General features: G+C 49.1%; 1 pseudogene; it reads right to left on the bottom strand.

The window, feature by feature from the left end:
* Positions 1–4,446: 4,446 nt before the first annotated feature.
* LOC136656391 (5S ribosomal RNA) lies at positions 4,447–4,560 on the bottom strand (annotated as a pseudogene).
* Between the last annotated feature and the right edge of the window lie 647 nt (positions 4,561–5,207).

Genomic DNA, 5,207 nt, shown 5'->3' with positions numbered 1-5,207 from the left:
GGCCCACCAAATGCCCCAGGGAGCACACCAGATAACAAGAGACCTAAGAGATTGCCTTAAGGCCGTCCCTGCCTTAGGTGCCATTTGGTGTTCAAAGGCCTGCATAACGTAAAGCCTTTGGTGCAACGCTGTGGGAACTTAGGGTCTAATCCTAAATGGTGCACGCCAACTCGCTGCCGGCGCACAGCGTCGCAAATGTGTGGCAAAACACATTTGTGATCCCTTAGCGCCAGCTGAGGGACCGGGGCAGGAAGGAGAGTTCTGTCGGATCCTGAGCTCCGTATTGGGCCACGCAGCCCAACAGGGAAGATCTTGATTCTACAGCAGCCCAAGGGGATGCCAGCGACCGCCCTCTTGCGCACAGGATGCCACAGCAGCCGTTTCAGCGCGGCAGCAGTCTCAGTGCAAAGGTCAGCTCAGGATTGGGCTGTCCCAGCACAGAACTATGCATATGTACCCAGATGCAAGTTCTCTTTTGTCCAAAGGGCCTTACTCCCAGGAAAGTGCATAGAGGTTTGCAGCCCTAAAGGCTCAACTTTCAGCCCTCGGTGTGAAGCTTACTCTTGCAATTGATTCTCGACGACCCTGAGTTAGTCCTTGACTATATAATCAAGACTACAGCAAAACAGCCCCTTTTCAGCTTCGCATGAATTCCAAAGCTGGCAAATATGCAAACATAAATAACATTGATAAGGCCTATTAACCTAACAGCAGCTGTATTGATTAGCAAGCACGGATATTTTATCAATTAGTCACAATTAAGTGTTCCTTTGATAGCCCCCTCTGCCTATTTAATTGTTTCTCCTTCGCATTAGGAATGCTTTTGGCCTAATTTTCAACATGTGTTTTCCTGGAGAGAGACCCGATGACCATGTTGGGACATGGCTGTGTTTGCTATGTTCAGAAAGTGTATATGTTACAGTCCTTACAGGGAACTTCCCCTGCTGAGAATGAGCCTGGGGTATTGTCTGGATGCACTTGTGCTTCCAAATCTTGTGACGCTCCAAAAGCTGACATCCTCAAGAACGGAGAGCCCGTTTCAGGCATATTAAATAAATATGCACAGTATTTGTTTTAACTGCTACACCATTATCAGCTCTGAACATATAAAAACTTGGAAAAGCCAGATCCTAAATTAGGCATTGAGCATCAACTTGTTGTCCACCATAACCTGGTCAGATGTTAGACTGCTGGGAAACAGTTGAGAAAACACTATTAAAAATATTCCCCAGTGGGACAAAGTTCTCCTGTTTACAACCCCCCCTCCTCCTTTTCATTTTCGAATTCTTTCCAATAAACCTCATGTTGTCCACAACTATTGGAGGCTTTGGTCCTAGTCCTATCCAATTTTCCAGTGCCGGGGTAGCTGTGCCAATGGGGCATGCACTGCATCTTGTGGTGGGGCAGCAATCACAGAGGCCTCCTTAAGGTATGGGAACATTTGTTCCCTTACCTTGGGGCTGCATTGCGGCTGCACCGGTGCTGGAAAATTGGGCCCATTGTCTCTTATTTTTAGGAGCTCCCTGGGAAGTCACTCTGTGTTTGCTGAAGGAAGGGCAGAATCAACATTTAAGAAGTACAACATAATTTTTAAAAATTGCAGCAATGTACGGGGCAGGCAGGAAGGTAGGTAGGTGGGCTCCAAAGATGGTGTTGAAATTCCTCGTAATGGCCTTGAATATGTATTGGGGTGATACTGATGGAATGTGTTGCTCTATGGTAAAATCGAGAAGGAGAGTCGGTGGTTTTGTGTCCTCTGCCAAGTCTGCCATCAGCCCTTTTGGTCTCTGCTGAGAAAGCCTTTGACAAATCATTCAGTGTTTCCTGCGGAGATTAATGGGACTAGTCAGAATTTCATATTCAGCCAGCCCTTCTGATTATACAGTTTCAAGAACCTTTCCCCCTAAATCTTCATTCTCTGCCTTTCTGACTGGTGGAGTGATTCAAACTCAAAACTAATTGCCAACCCTTTCTTCATACAAAGGTCAACAAGTGTGATGCCCAACTGCTGCGGAGGCCAAAGCTTTGTGCCTTCTCTCCTTTCGGTATTTCCTTTGATATTTTCACCTGAGACCTTGTCTTGGAACATTAAATCACATCGAGGCATACTGTGTAGTTCAAGGCTTTTCAGACGGTGTCTTTCCTTACCTCCTAGGACCGGGCGAAAATCCAGGTAAGCGACTGAAAATCATTAGACTGGATTGCTTGCAAAGTGTACAGGGGGGAAAAAATGAGCTTGGTGGTCAAATACAAAAGGAGTCTATTAAAATATCAATATTCAGCAATGAAAAGGAGAGAGAGCTGATGCTTGTGCTGTGTGTTAATCGGGCCTGTGCAACTTGTGTTCTAAATGCATCTCACCAGTGACTCTGGTATGATGGCCAGCCAGGGGTTGAAGTTCACTCTTCCTTTACTCGCCTGAGGACAAAGAGGTTTTCTCGGTCCCAAAGCAGGCCATGAGACTCCCACTCTAGTAGTGCTGCCATTTCCAGCTTCGTACAAGCTACCCAGGAAGGTCGGGGGCATTGAGGGGGTTTGCTTGCCACCCAGGAAGGTCAGGAGCAGTGAGAAGGGGTGCCCACTTTCCTCCACCTGCTGACCTCCACTGATCTTCTGCTTCCCAGGAAGAGGGGGAGAAAACAGAAGTGTGGAGGAGAGGAGGGCAATACACAAGACTGCCAGAGTAGCAGAGGTTGGCATATCACCAGGTAAGGTAATGGTGCCAGGTAACCTGTGGCACACTCGCTGAGGCACCAAGAGGTCTGGCCCTGAGAGAAGTTACTATAACTCAGTCACAGAGCATGTGCTTTGCATGCAGAAAGAACATAACATAACAGCATAAGAACAGCGTCACTGGATCAGGCCATAGGCCCATCTAGTCCAGCTTCCTGTATCTCACAGCGGCCCACCAAATGCCCCAGGGAGCACACCAGATAACAAGAGACCTGCAAGGCCTCCTGGGAATTGTAGTTAAGAACATAAGAACAGCCCCACTGGATCAGGCCATAGGCCCATCTAGTCCAGCTTCCTGTATCTCACAGCGGCCCACCAAATGCCCCAGGGAGCACACCAGATAACAACAGACCTGCAAGGCCTCCTGGGATTTGTAGTTAAGAACCTAAGAACAGCCCCACTGGATCAGGCCATAGCCCCATCTAGTCCAGCTTCCTGTATCTCACAGCGGCCCACCAACAGCCTTAGGTGCAGTCCCCTGAATCTTTAGTTAAAGGACCTTGGGGAGTGGATACTTGGAAAGACTATGCCTGGGAGATGCGCTGTAAGTCAGCCTAGATGGTATAAAGCTCAATGGATTGCTGATTGACTCAGACGAAGGCAATTTCATCTGTTCATAAGGAGAACCACTGGTTGTCTCTGAAATACCTCCCAAATATTAGTTCTGGAACTTCATGATCTAGTAGGCAGATTTGCAGGCCTGATGTAAAGACAATCCTTATTTGAGAATACAGGTAGACCACAGCTGCGATACAAGGACATCTGCAAGAGGGATCTGAAGGCCTTAGGGATGGACCTCAACAAGTGGGAAACCCTGGCCTCTGAGCAGCCTGCTTGGAGGCAGGCTGTGCAGCATGGCCTTTCCCAGCTTGAAGAGACACTTGGCCAACAGTCTGAGGCAAAGAGGCAAAGTAGGAAGGCCCATAGCCAGGAAGAAAGACCAGGGACAGACTGCACTTGCTCCCGGTGTGGAAAGGATTGTCACTCCCAAATCGGCCTTTTCAGCCACACTAGACACTGTGCCAAACCACCATTCAGAGCGCGATACCAGAGTCTTTCGAGACTGAAGGTTGCCAATATATTTGAGAATTACTGGACTTGAGCAGCAAGGAAATAAAGACTGCCTTACCCTGGCATTGCTAAGGTGCCATTTGGAAGCGGACAGAGTCTCTACCAGCCCAATCCTACCCCTGAATGCAGCTGCGCCAATGGAGCATGCTGTGAGCAAGGGGAGACCAAAAGGCCAATGAGAGATTTAAAAAAACTTTTTACTAGGCCACCTAGTCAGCAATGGGTTTCCTCGGACCCACACCGACTATGTAGCTGGAGTAAAACCAAGAAGAGGAAGAGGGCATGTCGAGACCAGGCTGGGGGCACAGGATATCAGTGGAGCGGCTGACGCCAATATTTGCCCCAGTCGACCCTCAACATACCCCTAGCTGGCCCCAATCCCTGCCCCAATCTTCCCTCAGAAGGCCCCAGAACCACTCTTGACTGACTGTTGGTTGGCAACCTTCAGTCTCGAAAGACTATGGTATAAGCCTACTGCACCCGGTATTCCCAGGAGGTCTCCCATCCAAGTACTAACCAGGCCTGACCCTGCTTAGCTTCCCAGATCATGGTATAAACCTACAGCACCCGGTATTCCCAGGCGGTCTCCCATCCAAGTACGAACCAGGCCTGACCCTGCTTAGCTTCCCAGATCATGGTATAAGCCTACTGCACCCGGTATTCCCAGGAGGTCTCCCATCCAAGTACTAACCAGGCCTGACCCTGCTTAGCTTCCAAGATCAGACGAGATCAGGCACATGCAGGGCAACAGTTGACTGACCAACTTACTCTGGAAGGGCTAGGCGCTCCACTGGCATGCACCTGGGGCTTCCAGCCATTCACATTGATGGCGCCAGCCCATGTGCCCTGACTGCGCCTGTTGTGTTAGCGGCCTAGACCTTACGCTGATTGTGCAGAACCCTTGGCAGTGTTATTGCATTCATTCTCCGAGGAGCTCAGGGTTCCTTCCCTCTTATTCCGCAGAAACAGTGACGTCACTAGGCTTGCGTCACTCGTTGCAGGAGGCAAGTGCATCACCCCCGTGATGGACTCCTCCCATGCAGTAGGCGTGGCAACGTCCCAGGCAATGGGTGTGGCAATATATCATCGTCCTGCCCCCCTGCTGGTTTTTCTGCTATAACTTTTGATAGAATAGAGATATTTCAACATGGTTTGTTACATTGCTTTCTGCATGAAATGACATATCAAATTGCATATAACCCGATGGTATCACTCCTAAAAACCACAATTTTAACAATTTTGGCAAGTAGTAGTGTCACACACCCCCATGTACATCACCCGGTGCAACCCGCACCTATGTTGGCAACCTTCAGTCTCGGAAGACTATGGTATCGTGCTCTGAATGGTGGTTCTGGAACAGCGTCTAGTGTGGCTGAAAAAGGCCAATTTGGGAGTGACAATCC

This window comes from Tiliqua scincoides, chromosome 6 (assembly GCF_035046505.1).
Source record: "Tiliqua scincoides isolate rTilSci1 chromosome 6, rTilSci1.hap2, whole genome shotgun sequence".
Lineage (NCBI taxonomy): Eukaryota > Metazoa > Chordata > Lepidosauria > Squamata > Scincidae > Tiliqua > Tiliqua scincoides.
Note: the sequence above shows the minus strand (reverse complement) of the source record. Positions and strands in the feature narration are given on the sequence as shown.